Source organism: Amphibalanus amphitrite, unplaced genomic scaffold (assembly GCF_019059575.1).
Source record: "Amphibalanus amphitrite isolate SeventyFive unplaced genomic scaffold, NRLGWU_Aamphi_draft 001757F_arrow, whole genome shotgun sequence".
Classification (NCBI taxonomy): domain Eukaryota; kingdom Metazoa; phylum Arthropoda; class Thecostraca; order Balanomorpha; family Balanidae; genus Amphibalanus; species Amphibalanus amphitrite.
In genome coordinates, this window is record NW_024883250.1 from 42420 (window position 1) to 58800 (window position 16381).

At 49.0% G+C, this 16381-nt stretch overlaps 1 protein-coding gene across 1 annotated transcript in view; it reads left to right on the forward strand.

Annotated features, from left to right (window-relative positions):
• The window catches only part of LOC122375011, a 69872-nt gene that overhangs the window by 23803 nt on the left and 29688 nt on the right, over nucleotides 1–16381 (forward strand). The window lies entirely within an intron of this gene.

Here is a 16381-nt window from a genome sequence, read left to right on the forward strand (position 1 = left end):
ATGTGCTTTATAATTTAGGCGCGTAGTTTTATGACAAATTAAAGGCGTAGATAATTTTCACTAAAAATCGTTTTGCAGAGGTTTGAAACATTTATATTTTTAAGAATACTGTTGCTTGTCATGCAAACGTGATGATTGGATCTTGGAGAGAATTGAATGCTCTTTCCAATGATAGCATTTTCAATTGTCAAACGTATCAGGCTAAGCAGCAAAATCCGTGTAATTATTTAGTGGCACATTTTGGAAAATACCATTTAATTAAGCGATTTTTTCCACCTTGTTTTTGATCGATCAGCTTTTCACAATTTTTCCATGAGAGGCGGTACATTTCTCTTGCCAATAGGCATTGTTTTAACTCTCTCAGTCTGACGGTCACGTAAAAATAAAATAAAATCCAAAATCCGTCCGAAACGTCAATTTTTCAAACAAAAGCGCCCTCACGGGTGCACATGGCGCGTGCCAACCCCTGCACCGCACACCATTCGATAGCCCGTTGGATTCTCTACACGATGCTGTTTTCCCCGTACCGGTCGGGCCCACGGTTACCGAGATATTGCACCGGGACCGGACCCGTGTCGGGCAAATTTGGCTGTTTTCGCCCGTTTTTGCCAGCCGATTAATACATGTAAAGTCTATGACGCGAATTTGCACTTTTTGGGCACGCGCCACGCGCTCGCTATCGATCCGATCGAGCTGAGACCCATCAAAGGCACGTTGTCCATCCTTGTTCTATGAATTGCGCAAATTTCAGCGCGGTAGGTGCAACGGTGTGATCTGTAACCCGCGCTACGTAGCACCATGTCGCGACCTCGGTTACAGACAGAAACTACGTCACCTCAAATAGTAATATAGACTAGGGTGACCCGCGTGCTCCGCAACGCGAAAAGGGATATTTTCGATCGGCGGGTGTTCGGTTGTTCTTGTGTCGGTTGGGTTATCTATCCATTTCGGTCGATTGCTTTTTGACAGCTAAACGTTTTGGTTTGTGGAAAAAATATCCACCACATCGAGGTGCCCGTGTCTGATAAGCATGCTTTCCACTTCAGAATCTGTCAAATGTGCTTTATAATTTAGGCGCGTAGTTTTATGACAAATTAAAGGCGTAGATAATTTTCACTAAAAATCGTTTTGCAGAGGTTTGAAATATTTATATTTTTAAGAATACTGTTGCTTCTCATGCAAACGTGATGATTGGATCTTGGAGAGAATTGAATCCTCTTTCCAATGATAGCATTTTCAATTGTCAAACGTATCAGGTTAAGCAGCAAAATCCGTGTAATTATTTAGTGGCACATTTTGGACAAATACCATTTAATTCAGCGATTTTTTCCACATTGTTTTTGATCAATTAGCTTTTCACAATTTTTCCATGAGAGACGGTACATTTTTATTGCTAATAGGCGCTGTTTCAACTCATTCCGTCTGACGATCACCTGAAATTAATATAAATTCCAAAATCCGTCCAAAACGTCCATTTTTCAAAAGAAAGTGTCCTCCCCGGTGCACGTGGCGCGTGCCAACCCCTGCACCGCACACCATTCGATAGCCCGTTCGATTCTCTACACGATGCTGTTTTCCCCGTGCCGATCGGGCGCACGGCTACCGAGATATTGCACCGGGACCGGACCCGTGTCGGGCAAATTTAGCCATTTTCGCCCGTTTTTGCCAGCCGATTTATACATGTAAAGTCTATGACGCGAATTTGCACTTTTTGGGCACGCGCCACGCGCTCGCTATCGACCCGATCGAGCTGAGACCCATCAAAGGCACGTTGTCCATCCTTGTTCTATAACTTGCGCAAATTTCAGCGCGGTAGGTGCAACGGTGTGATCTGTAACCCGCGCTACGTAGCACCATGTCGCGGCCTTCGTAATAGACAGAAACTACGCCCTCCTCAAATAGTAATATAGATGTCGTTTCTTATGTTAGGCGCGGTGCCCCGCGCCCGTCAGGGTGGCGCCTCAACAGTTAATTAACGTGCCCCATGAGGCAGTTGAAATGCCCACTCTCCAATACCTTGTCATTGCTGTTCCCAGAACGGCGCATCCTGACGGACGTACCATTGGTCCCTCCCAGAGGGAACTCTCGAGCAAGATTTGGCACACCCCTCTCGGAAGTGCATAGTGACATTTCTGTGTTTTAGAACGGCGCATGGTGCTCCACCTACTCATCAAAGTCTCAGCATGATTCTATAGCCCGTCCAATTCTGAAACCTCCGGTTTTGTTCTGCTCCGATGGGATACCCGGTCGGTAAATAATGACCCGGGGAAGCACCCTCCGCCGCCTCCTTTTCAGAATTTGGTCATTTATTTCTCACAGAAAATCTCCTCTGTTAACACGCGCAGTGGAAGGGGGGGCGGATTTCGCCCACCCCTCCTGTTTTTCGCCAATAACTCGCGCCGCAAACATAATATTAATGTGAAATTTCGGCTACCTGTCCAGAATTGAATTGCGGATCTTCTCGTGCAAGAAATAAGAAAATCGGTTCACAACTTTTCTAGTAATAGCGGTGTAAAGTCAAACATCCTGCCGCCGCGGCGCACTATGGTTGGAAACGGCCTCACGGATGGCCGGGGGTCAACGCGAAAAAATGTTTTGCCCATAACTTGTTAATGCGTAGACCGACTGCGATGAAACTTTGCATAGGTATACCAGTGTCTTTCGTGCATCATACAGTAACTCAGAAATGACGAGGTCACGTCACGTCACGCGTGTGTGACGTCATCATTGCAAGTATGTCATAAGTCGCCTATGTCTTTCGTTATGTTATCGATATCGTGAGGCATTTTGAACATGTTTTGAATACTGCTATTACTGAATGGATATTGTTGTTATGCTTTAGGGCGAGAAATATCAACGTAGTGACGCACAGTGTCTTACTATTGGTCATAAAGGGTCACAAATTTGGAGAAAGAGTATTTATGATTTTTTTTTTAGATTAGGCAAAAAAGTAAGAAATAAAATGACGATCAAATGACAAAACATGCGTCAGATTAACCCGGCAGTTGCTGGGGTATTTCCCCATCCGCCGTTTGCCGGGGGGGGGGCGTTCAACGCCCCCAGCCGATAACTCGCGAACAAATAGGCGCAGCGAAACGCACGAGGCGCGGCAAACGAAAGAAGAACGCGACGAGACGATTCACATGAATACTTTAAAGCTGAATTTCGAGGTCACAGGTCGGGTCAAGGTCAGGTCAAACACTTGAAATCGGGCTTTCAGTAGCATGGACTTTAGAACCTCGCAATCGGTGCCTCGCGTTTCGCGTTTCGATTATATCGTCATCAGTTGGTCCTAAATAAATTCAGTCATCAGTTGGTCCTAAACAATCTGTCACAACTGTCACAACTGTCACAACCCTTCATATAAGTGCTAAAAGAGTGTCAGATCAATGTAGGGGTCAGTCAAGCATAGGCCACTGGCCAGGGTCAAAGTCAGGTCAATCAGGTAAGCACATAACCCCGAAAATTAAAACTGGTACCTATCCGCAGCCCATGCATGACACATGTTTTATGGGTACTTTTGGGCGTAGAACACGATGGTGACATTCATTTTATCATACGAGTACGTGGCTGGTTGAAAAAAGATCAATTTCAGAAATGCATGCGTCATGGTCGTGAAGTAGTCACGAGAAATTGCCAACATTCAGTTCAAGATTTTGGAAACTGTAGAACGATGATCAAAAACCATAGATAGCCATTTGATTTGCCATGGTATTGGCAGTGTAATGGAGTTTACAGCATGTCTGTATGTCTGTTCTGTCAGTGGATATCCATATCCATACTCCAGGATATCCATACACGTTTGCACGATATTCATACTCCAGGTGCAGGGGCGAGCAGTTACTTCTTACGAGGGGTGCGGAGTCGAAGTCAGAGTCGGAGTCGGAGTCGGAGTCGGAGTCAGAGTCGCCCAGAGTCGTGGCAACGAGCCAGGAGTCGGAGTCGGAGTCGGGGTCGGTCAGGAGCCCGCAGTGGAAGTCGGAGTCGGTCCGAATCGGAACAGCTCCATCGCGACTCCGAAACACTGGCAGGGGTCCGGAGTCGGAGACAGAGTCGGCCGGAGTCATGGCAACGAGTCAGGAGTCGGAGTCGTAGTCGGAGTCGGATTTGGCGCCACCACGACTCCGCAACCCTGCTTCTTACCATCATTTATAAGGATAAGCGATTGCAAGACTGACGAGCCGACCTGGTGCTAACGAAGCGACGGGTAGGTACGCCTCGGGAGATGACGCTTCACGGACGATTTTGCGCACAAGTGCGCAGTCTGCTTTTACGTTCCCCTTACGCAGAATTGAACAGCGATTTATTCTGCCAAAAAGCTCAATGGAGGTCGATGGAGAACTTTTTGTATGTCCAATGAAACATAAACGCAATTTTGCAAATATTGCTGTGGTGACACTGCAAACAGAATGCAATGCCGTTCCTGATTTTGAACACGCATGGGAAAAAGAGTCACTCCACTCGATAGCCAACATAACAAGGATTATTTTGATATATAATAATCCAGTTTTACAACGTCATGGAGGTACTCCACATGCTATCACCAGCGCGGTTGTTTAAACCTTTGACGGCGCACCAAAAAAGTCACTGTCAGAAACTCCCGATTCCACGTACAATAATGGAGACTAAATGCGCAACTAAATAATTTTTTCTGCCCAATTCAAAACATTTCATCAATTTCCAACAGAATGACACCCCAAATATACAAATATTCCGAAATTGCCCACGGCCATCCGTGAGGCCGTTTCCAACCATAGTGCGGCGGCGCGGCTGCCGGCGCTAACCGTTACGCGCCGCCTGAATTGTAGACTGTGCCGGGGCGGGACGGTTCCGTCTTTACATCGCGCTCCTTACCGCTGATTATATTAGATTCGCGTCAAATTCGGTGAGAAGACTGAGAAATGTACAGGCAATCATATGGTCAAAGAATTTTGAAAATCGGCCGGTAACAATTCGAGTTATGAGTGTGTAAACACAAAATTGTGATTGCCGCGTTTCCCGCGTCGGCCGATCCCGCTTCAGCCGGCGACATCTTACCCTTAGCAGGCTTCTAACTGCCATATTTATTGTTGGATTATCTAGAAATTCACCTTACATACTCACAAATGTGTTTTCTTTCGTATAGTGAAAGAAAAAAGAAAATCGGCCGGTAACTTTTTGAGTTATCGGCGTGTAAACGCAAAAAAGTCGCTAATATGGCAGATTTGACCACATTTGACCTCATTTGACCTTGAAGATATTGACCTGGGGTCATGAAATTCACACACAACAGAGTTCTCCATGGGCCCCACCTACCCTCCAAATTTCGTCTTTCTAGCTCCAGTGGGAGCTGAGATCTTAGGGGGGCGACATCCGCCCCCCTTCCACTGGGCGTAGTACTCGCAACCCTTCCACTGCGCGTGTTAAAATAATGGGGAAATGCGCGTTTTCTCAGCGTGCGTGCCACGTACCACACCCGGCACCCACGCGATTTAAGATTGGGGAAGGCACCGACCAATAACGTCATCTTACACCCCGTGCACATTTAGACCTTTTGTAACGCAGATGCGCTACATTTTTTCATCTTTCATGCGGAATTGCAAGCTGTGTCACAAGCTGAAACATAGCCATCTGCGAGCGCCACACAGACACGGTCAGCCGGCTAAATCGGCTGTGATACCCGATCTCCGTCCCAGCCGGCGCCCACAGAAACGCCGCAGCCGGCTTTGACAAACAGGGTCCCCTATAGATGACCACCCCGCTTCATGAGAACCCGGATTTGAAGTCGACAAATAGCATACCGAAACGCGCCATTCGGCCCGTCTCGAACCATTTATCAGTTTAACCTTTGGAAAACAAGACAATGTCCCACGCTCGGCACCCCGCCAGAAGAGAAGAACAAGGAGAGGGGAGTGCAGACCGGCCCTGATTTGAACCAAAACAAGAAAGGGGAGCGGGGACCGACCCGGTTTGTACGAAAACAGGATGAAATAGAACTCGGTCGCCAACGACAAAATATAGGACATCTGGCCGGAGCTGGCTTCAAAAACAAGGGGAGCGGAGGGCCAGCCCCGCCACCTGGCGCCCCAGACGCCGTGATCGCCGGCGGCGAATTCCACCCGACCGCTGCGTGAAAGGGTGTGACTGCCATGGCCGGGGGTGCCGAACTTCAGCAAATCACGAACGTTTGAAGGCGGAGCCAAACGCACTTTCTGAGAATGGAGGACGAAGATTGGACAAGGAGATGCTGCCCGGCCCTCTGAAGTATGACGTCATCAAAAGTATAAGTTGATGAAACGGAACTGGAAGGCTCTGGCTCTCTCTCGGACGACGGATTCTGGGCTGGCACTCTCTCGGTTCACGTCTCTCGTCTGGCATCGCGGACAGCCCACGAGACCTCCACGGCTGGACACCACGGCGCCGGCGGCGGCTCTGGCCGCCGGGCCGGGCGCTGGACGGACACGGCCATCATGTCAGCGACTCCATCTCAAGTAAGGTCACGGTGATCACGGGCGTGCACCTAATCCCCAAATCCTTGGAATAATCACTTCCCCCTCGTTACTGCTATGTGAGCCACATTATATTCCTCTTCTTTTTTTGTGCCGTCCCGCAATATTTCGGGCCATTCATTTTTAGGTAGTTTAATTGAACAATTCGATTCTGTCAGCTATTTAAAATGTACGAGTGTCTGTTGTCGTAAGACGCGTGCCGGCGTGGACTCTCGTCCGGCGTCCCATGGTGATTAAGGCGGACGGAGGGAGGGGATTATGCACCGTGGGGAGTCGGGAAAGGGACGGGCGACTGTGTACCGCACCGCGCGGCTTGTGGGGCTCAGTTGATGGGCGGCCTGGGCCCAGAATCTTTCCTTTAAATTTGACGTGCAAGGGAATTCAAGGTGTTGCGTCGGAGTATGTAAATAAATGGGACTTGTAAATATTGAAATACGAGTGTGAGTAGTGCTGAAGGGGCAGGGATCGGAGGATGAAGCATAAAAGGCCATATGCTAACCCACAGTCAGGAAAGAGGTCGTTTCCAAGGTGTCTGGCCAGAGTAATTTACAACGATCAGTTCTCTTGATCTGTTGATTTTACACAGTGCACAAAGCGATTATACACAACACATGCAGGACCTCCCTAGCCTAACCGATACTGGAGCTTCTCCGGTTGACTCCTAAGTGCCCTTGCCAGTGGATTTCCTGGCACTCCATCCTCCCCAAATCATCCCACGGTCCAACAATAGCGATTACACACAACACCCACAGGACCTCCCTAGCCAAACCGATACTGGAGCTTCTCCGGTTGACTCCTAAGTGCCCTTGCCAGTCGATTTCCTGGCACTCCATCCTCCCCAAATTATCCCACGGTCCAAACAATAGCGATTCCACACAATACACACAGGACCTCCCTAGCCTGACCGATACTGGAGCTCCTCCGGTTGACTCCTAAGTGCCCTTGCCAGTGGATTTCCTGGCACTCCATCCTCCCCCAAATTATCCCACGGTCCAACAATAGCGATTATACACAACACACACAGGACCTCCCTAGCCTAGCCGATACTGGAGCTTCTCCGGTTGACTCCTAAGTGCCCTTGCCAGTGGATTTCCTGGCACTCCATCCTCCCCAAATTATCCCACGGTCCAAACAATAGCGATTACACACAATACACACAGGACCTCCCTAGCCTAACCGATACTGGAGCTTCTCCGGTTGACTCCTAAGTGCCCTTGCCATTGGATTTCCTGGCACTCCATCCTCCCCAAATTATCCCACGGTCCAAACAATAGCGATTACACACAACACATACAGGACCTCCCTAGCCTAACCGATACTGGAGCTTCTCCGGTTGACTCCTAAGTGCCCTTGCCAGTGGATTTCCTGGCACTCCATCCTCCCTAAATTATCCCACGGTCCAAATGATAGCGATTATACACAACACATACAGGACCTCCCTAGCCCAACCGATACTGGAGCTTCTCCGGTTGACTCCCAAGTGCCCTTGCCAGCGGATTTCCTGGCACTCCACTAATCAATTTACCAACGCCCCGCATACAAGCAACACGCTTAGACCCTGTTGCACACCAAATATATGTAATTGTATTCTACATGGACACTGCAATGGATGGAACCGGGGAGATAGATGGTGCACGTCACGCCCCTGTGCGTGGAGAATCCACCGGCGCGGCCATGGGTTAGGAGGGAGATGAGACGCGAGTGAAAGGGAGGAAGACTGTACAAATAGATAAATCGGGTTTCCCGAATGACGCTAAATTCGGACAGACCCCACTAGATATGAGGCCTCGATTGAGTAAGCCCTGGATGCGTGCAATAAGTCGCGAAATTAAACGTGAGGATGAAGGCGAGTCGGGCACAGACCGCCGAGGAGGGTTTCAAGAAATGTTACCCGGTCAGCCTCGTGTCCTGGCTCGGAGGGGACGACGGGCTGTAGTCTGTCTAACCTCTGGCTAGCGGGACACGGGACCAGTGGCCCGATTGTTCCGGCCCAGGGTAGGCCTGGGTGATAATTAAGGTCACGTGGGCCGTCGCCTGGGATGTGTATCGGCGGGTGGACCGCCGCGAGATGACGGTGTTCCGTCTCGGATTAACAGCCTCGGAGGCTGGGCAGATTTTAGGCTGCCGGGCTGGCCCGGAAGCCCTGAACTATGACTGGAGCGAGATGCGGTCATCAGTATCACGGATGGACCTTAGTTACCCAGCCCGGTTTCAAAAAGATAGGTAGGCCCGCTATCGGTCCCTCAAGTGGTCGGCGCGGGACGTCATTTGAAGAGCGACATAGATAGTTTCGGAGGTGGTTAGGACCCCGGGCGTCTTAGCGAGGGAATCGTATGCCGCCGGAAGAGTAATGCCCCGCGAAGGAACGTATAATGCCGCAAGACGGGGGTGAACATTAGATACCGAGCATTCGAGTCGGGTGATCGCAGTCAGACGGTGCTGGCCACCCGCAGTCAGTCGAGTAGCTCCGGCCATGCTCTGGTCCTTTCGAATAGGTCTGTGACGACAGCTTAACTACCAGCCACGGATAGATAGGGCTTTGGACACCTATGTGCTGGTAGTCGACGATGTGTGTTGAGTGCAGGATGTCCCCGAGTGGACCTGCGTGCGTGGAAGACGCGTGTCGTCTTTGTAGTTAGCCGACGAGAGCTAACCCTTTTTAGGTCGCCGGGTTGGCCCGGAAACCCTGAACTATGGCTGGTGCGGGATGCGGTCATTAGTATCACGGACGGACTTTAGTTACCCAACCCGGCTTTCAAATTTTAGATACGTCCGCCGCGGAAAGCCCGGGCTACTGAGTGCCCTGCGAGCTCTAGCTCCGGAACCGTGGGCTGGAGTGTGTTAGAGATGCTGACTGACCACTGGCAGCAGAAGGTAGGTCCACACGTGAGTGGCAGTAAGACAAGGGCTGCATACGTTGTTGCAAAGGTTTACCGGCCCATGCTGTAAGTCCATTGTTCGCTCAACAACCTGCGTGCGTGTGTGTTTATTATTTGTGTGTAGGTAGTTCGGCATGGTCTTGGACCCGCTATAAGTCGCGAAATTCAAGGGCGGAGTGCCGAAATCTGAGGTGGTTCGTATAATCTATTCGTGTAGCGTGAGCATTATGAAGCGTTTGTCTGATGTACGGAGCATTGTGGTTATGAAGGGATAACGGTTAATGAAATTTAAGGCCAATGACTCAATAACGACTTGCGCACGCCTTAGCACCACCGGGGAAGTTAGGCAAAGAGGGAGGGATCGGAGACGGCTAACTCTGATAATTATGAGGTATAACTGGACGTATGACAGAAGTGAGAAGGGATGCACGAGTGGAAGTATGATTGTTGTGTATATCCGGTGGGAGATAGCCCTCAGCTAGGAAGGGCGCTGTTGTTTGAGAGTGGGACTTTTTGTTAAATAGAGTTGATTTTCTATACCAATATGATCGAGGGTAATTGATTATCATTTATCATTATCTCCCATTCCCTAACCCTGGCCTATGTGTTTCCGATGATTGATCGCCCCGGAGAATGTAAAGACAGAGTCGGGACGAGTTCGCGAGGGGCTGAACCGAGAAGGGCTTTTACGAGTAGAAGCGCACCGACTAGGCCGATTTTAACACCCCCACTCGAGCCAGCCCACCTGCTGAGAAGCGAATGCCCGGTTAGCCCCGCAACGGCGAAACCCCGCTACACTTTCGTCACCATTCACCAACCGTTTGTCATAGTTCATATCTACAGGAAATCATGGGAAACATGAAATATGAGCTATCAACGTTTCATAAACGTGCACCTTGTCGCGTTTACGTCCTGCATAATCGTTTTTTATCTCGTTTTTTTTTTAATCGGCTGCTTTCTCATTTTTCGGGTCATTTCATTCCATCTGTTCATCCTTTTTAGAAGCACTACGGACTACCATGTTCGTTAGAGTGTAATAGGGCGTCACTACTATCAGTAGCGGCGGAACACCTTCAATTAACCCGCGCCGGGCCGGTGCTCCGAGATTCCGCGCCGGGCAGGGGGGTGTCTGAACACCCTCCCTTCTAACTCGGCTCCTGGGCCAGGTAGCGACACGTGGTAAGCGGTAATCGAAAGAACGTCCAAAATAAAGACGAAAACACTTCGGTCATGTTTTGGGTCAGGTCAAAGGTCAGGTCACCAGAGGTCACCAAAGGTAAAATGTTGATTATTTCAACATTTTGGAAACTGCCAACGGTTATCTCGGGAACCGATAGAGCTACAGCGCCGCAGAAGAGCGCATTCGATAGCCCTTTTACAGACCTTTCTGAGAGGTGTTCTCAGATTTTACCTCAGGTCAACAGTTTAGCCTCCAGAGGGCAAAAACTCCAAAAATAGCCGTTTTTATTAAAAACGCTTTTCGGCAATAACTTTTGACCAAAAAGAGCCATGACATTACTTTTGCCAGCATCGTGTTCCTCTCGTCGAGACGCGTCGAATGAACTATAATTTGACCTTGAAGGTCAACTTGAAAATTTGACCTCAGGGCAATGTCATGACCTGACCGGAAAAGGTCATGTTGCATATCAGTCGATCCGCAACGTCGAGTCGAACACATCTAAGGCGTTTTCAGCGCTCTAGCACGCCTCTATCAGAAGTTATTAGCGAAAAAACTGTCAGATTCTGTTCGTGACCTGAGATGACCTCGGGGACATAACGAGGGTTCACAGTTGCCATTTTCCGGTTCAGTGTGCCAATTTTACCTACATCTCGATGTTTGAGAGTGTCTAGAATAGCGTTCGTGCAAAACAGACGCTTTTCAATTTGCTCCCATTGACTTATAATGGAGAGGCCGCAAAATTGACCTGACTTTAGGTCACTGATATCAAAATTCCGAGATATACATCTTATAGATAATGTTGCTCTAATCAATCGCTGAAAGTTTCAAGGCAATCGTTCAGTCGGTGTAGCTATGACCAGCATTTTTTTTGTGAGGTGAGGTCACTTGGCGTGACCTGGTGACCTGACCTAAGGCGACCTGAGTCTGTAATTTTCATAACATGTGCGGAAAAGATGCACGAACAGGTGTGCGCCGCCGTTTTTGAGATATCTGCGAAATACCGCAAGGGGGTGTTCAAACACCCCCCCCGGCCCGGCGCGGGTTAAGGGGGGGGGGGGACTGCCGACTTTTGGTCCCATTCTTTCCATGCAACGCCATAGGGCTAATGTTAAAATGCCTAAATCAAAGAGGGGCACGGTGCCCCGGTGCCCTCCCTGTTCCGCCGCCTATGACTACTATGGTAATTCCACAACTCGCCCGCGGTTGCTGACCCCCAAATTGCTTTCAAAATGTGCTTGGTTTCAAAAAATTTCCGCACCTTCGGCGCGCCACTGCGGAAGCAAAATGCTGCAACACAACGTGCCAAAAGACAACGGCACAAAATACAATGTGTTTGGTAAACGTAAAAATGTTGCCGTAAACTGAATTAGGACTAATTCGTAGAAAGACACGGGGAGGCGCCCTAATGCTCTTAAAAAGGCGCCCCTAACAGCAGTGCCCCCCAACAAAAAAAAAGTTAAGCCCCTGGCCAAGACCACAGAGGCGGGGCTTAGCTGTGACGTCATAACGTATCACAAACTGACTGGTGATAGCCCCTACACACCGGCTGAAAATCTTGCTCGAAATATAACATCACGAGTCAATGAGAAGTGCCTGAAATAAAGAAATAGCGACAAAATATCTAAATTGTAAAAGTTTCGGCAGGTCTTGAAGCGGCCATGTCCTGAGTTTGGTTGAAATTCTTCCACGCATTAAAGAATAATCGCGAAAAATTAGGGTCTCAAGGAGTCTGGCGTTAACAGTAGCCTGCATGTGCGTGCTGCATCCAGGCACGTAGCTAGGATTTGGCCAAGGGAGGGGCGGAGGAATCCCGGGGGCCTCCTTTCTACAGGGGGCCTCCTCCCTAAAGGGGCCTCCTTTCTACAGAGGGTCTCATGCCTACACAATTACATATACAACATAATGCATTTACTTTTGTTCAGCTTTCATATGGCAAGCGCACTGGTATGTTTCTTTATTCTTACCGCTGCAGGCTGCAGCGGTAAGAAACATACGCATATCACAAGTCTCCGAGTGGCATGATAACGGGCAAAAAAAAAACTCGGGCGCCGGCGGCGGCCGGACCGCAGCAGGAGGGGGAGGATCTGCGAGGAATGGGAGGATACTGGATGACGGTCAGAGTAACACTTGGTGTATTATCATATATCGTTCAAGCGCTTAACCGTATTCCGGGCGGGCTCTGAAAGACTCTGAATCGGGCGGGGGCCTTTTCTGGCCCCCGTCAGAACTCGAAAAGCACGAATCGTAGCGACAAACGGCAAGGGCGTTTGATAGTTCGTTGAACGACTTACAACTTTTGTAAACAACTTTTTTTTGGGTCAGGTCAATATTGAGGTCGCCAGAGGTCATAACAAATAACATGGTTTATAACGACCTACATAGATAGGTCAACTTCAAAATCTAACCTAGGAAAGTCACGCTGGGTACCAATCGACGCGTCATGACCAGGCGAACGGTTTGGTACACTAACAACTATTTAGCCCCATCATGTCGCGATTTATTGGCTAAAAACTGTTGATGACCTCACCTCACCTCAGATGATCCTTCCCGGTGCTCCTGTCAGTAAATGCCACCTGGGTGCTTACAGATCAGATAATCTGACGTAATTCAGAAAGAATTGGGTGGTTTTGACTCGTTTTCTCGAAGCAGGACACAGTTCATTACCTATATTTTCCAATAGGCTTGTCACGATTCTGACCTTACTGACGTCTGCAAGATTGAAACTATACGGTTATCAATTCTTTCTGTGTGAATTATGCCACGTTTACTTGCTGTAAGTAACACATGGTTTCGTTAGTAAATTTTCCTAGGTCCAGGTGGTTTGCTTCATTTACGCCGTAGATGAAACAAACAATCGATGGATAGGTATAGGTATATTAAGTTCCCGGTCAAATAAATTATTATGAGTTGTGCGAAGCATGGCTATGGGAATATCACCACGGTCTATTAAATGGTTTGGGTAATTGCATCCATCGTAAAAATACCAACACAGCCACAGGTATATATTACAGAAATGGGCTGCTGTGTTCATGCATTAACCCGCGCCCTGCCGGGGGGTGTTAAACACCCCCCTGCAGTTTTCCGTGAATATCTAAAAAACGGCGACGCGGCACACTTTATTCTACATCATTTCTACACATGTTGTGAAAATTTCAGACCCTGGTCACTTAAGGTCAGGTCACCAGGTCAGGTCAAATGACCTCACTACATAAAAAGTTTTAATGTCTGCCAAAGGTACACGGAGTGACCAAACGCTTTGAAACTTTCAGAGATGCAAATGCACAAGAGCGACAAAATGCAAAAAATGTATGTCTTGGAATTTTGATATCGATGACATAAGGTCAGGTCAATTTTGCGACCTTAAATTGAAAGTCGCCTTTTTAGACGGAAGTCATTATAAACACTCTAAAACACTGAATTACTAGTATCTTTGACACATTGAACATGAAAATGGCACCCGTGACCCTTTCTATAACCCTGAGGTCATCTCAGGTCACGAATGGTATCTGACTGTTTTTCGCGAATAACTTTTGATAGAGGTATGCTAGAGCGATGAATACACCTTAGCTGTGTTTGGCTCGACGATACGGATGGACTGATATGGATCTTAGCCCTTATCGGTCAGGTCATGACCTTGACCTGAGGCCAAATTTTCAAGTTGACCTTTCAAGGTCAATTCATAGTTCATTCCACACGTCTGGACGAGAGGAACACGATGCTGGTAAAGGGAAGTTCGTGCAAATTTTGAGACGAAAGTTATCGCCGAAAACTGGTTTCCGAAAATATCGGCCATTTTGGCAGTTTTTGCGGCCACTGCAGGTAAAACCGTTGACGGGAAAACCGCTGACGGCACGCGGCATGATTTCTCTGAGCGCATTTATACAAATAATTTGTCTACATAGAATAGGCCTTCTGTTTACAGAGGACCTCCTCCCCTGTCCCTTCCTACAGTGGGCGGCGACGCGGTTGGGAGTCTATTCTGTACAGTTTCCTGAGTTCTCAGTTTTCACTATAGTGAGAACTGATAACTCTCTATAGAGAGTAGCAGGGACCAGAAGCCAGAAGGTAATTTGCTCACAGTGGGCCTCCACTCTATGTACTTAATATACGACGCTGTCTTTGACTACCGGGGGCCTCCTGCCCACAGAGGGCCTCTTATCTACAGAGGGCTTCCTCTCTACAGATTGCCTCTTATCTACAGAGGGCCTCCTCTCTGCTGAGGGTGTGTCTCTCTCTCTCTCTCTCTCTCTCTCTCTCTCTCTCTCTCTCTCTCTCTCTCTCTCTCTCTCTCTCTCCAGAGGGCCTCCTTTACAGAGGGTATCCTCTCTACAGAGGGCCTCCTCTCTAGTCTCTACAGGGACCTCCTCTCTACAGAGGGCTTCCTATCTATGTAGGGCCTCCTCTCTTCAGAGTCTCGTCTCTACACAGGACCTCCTCTATACAGAGGACCTCATCTCTGCAAAGGGCCTCCTCTCTTCAGAGGGCCTTCACTCTACAGAGGGCCTCCTTCCCACAGAGGACCTCCTTTCTACTGAGGGAATCCTCCTCTACAGAGGGCCTCCTCTCTTCAGACGATCTCCTCTCTACAGAGGGCCTCCTCTCTTCAAAGGGCCTTCTGATTTCAGACGGTTTCTTCTTTACAGAGGGCCTGCTCTCTACAGAGGGCCTCCTTTTTTACAGAGGGCCTCCTTTTTACAGAGGGCCTCTTTTTTACAGAGGGCCTCCTTTTTGCAGAGGGCCTCCTCTCTACAGGGGGTCTCCTCTCTAAGGGGGCCTCCTCTCTACAGAGGGCCTCCTACCCACAGAGGGCCTCCTGTCTACTGAGGAGTCAGAGGGGCCCTAGCGGTCAGACACAGACACTAGTGGTTATTCACAGGAGATGAGAAGGGCCCTAGCTGTCACTTGTCAGGCTGGTCAGAGGGCCCTGATTGTTCTGACGTCATTTTTTAGATTCCCGCGTGAATTTCGTTCGCCTCCGACGTGATTTTGGCCAACGTGGGCCTTCGGCCCACGTTGGATTCAGGCCGAAAGGATTCAGGCCAACGTGGGCCTTCGGCCCACGTTGGCCTGAATCCTTTCGGGGGGCCTCCTGAAAACCCCAAGGGAGGGGCGGGCGCCCCCTCCGCCCCCCCTTGGCTACGTCCCTGGCTGCATCCTAGAAGGGGTGGCAACTGGGTCGGCAAACGGCTGTCAATGGGTCGGCATTCTCCGTGACTGGGTCAGCCATTGCCGACCTAGTTAACATGTTAAAATACGCCCTAGTTATACTTCTATAGTTTTGATGGTTAAAATCAATTTTTGTTTAGAAATTAGAGTTAGCAGTTTTGTAGCGCTGTTTATTTTACATCTTTTTTATCTTAAATATCTTTCGTTATCTTCAAAACTGTAAGCGTGACAGCTCTTCCCGCTAAACTAAAACCTTTTATTGGGTCGAAACAGGGCTGCGGAGTCGGAGTCGGAGTTGGAGTCGGTCAGAGTCGACAGTTCTGCCCGGAGTCGGAGTCGCCAAAATCTTACCGACTCCGACTCCGGAGTCGGAGTTAACGCTGCATGGCTCAGCGTCATGCACTGCACCTATTTAACCCTCGTCCGTAGGGTGAGGTGCCTAATTAGGAACCCCCTTAACCCGCGCCCCAGTGGCGATCTCAGTCAACTTCGCCCTAGTGGGGGGGGGGGGGCATATGCTACCACCCACCTCTAACTCAAAAACTATAGAGGGCTAGAAAGACGCGGTAAAAAGCAGTCGATAGCTCTTAATGCGTACGTTTGAAAGTATTTCGGTCATTTTTCATCTTAGAGCAATATTGGGGTCACTGAAGGTCATCAAAGGTTAA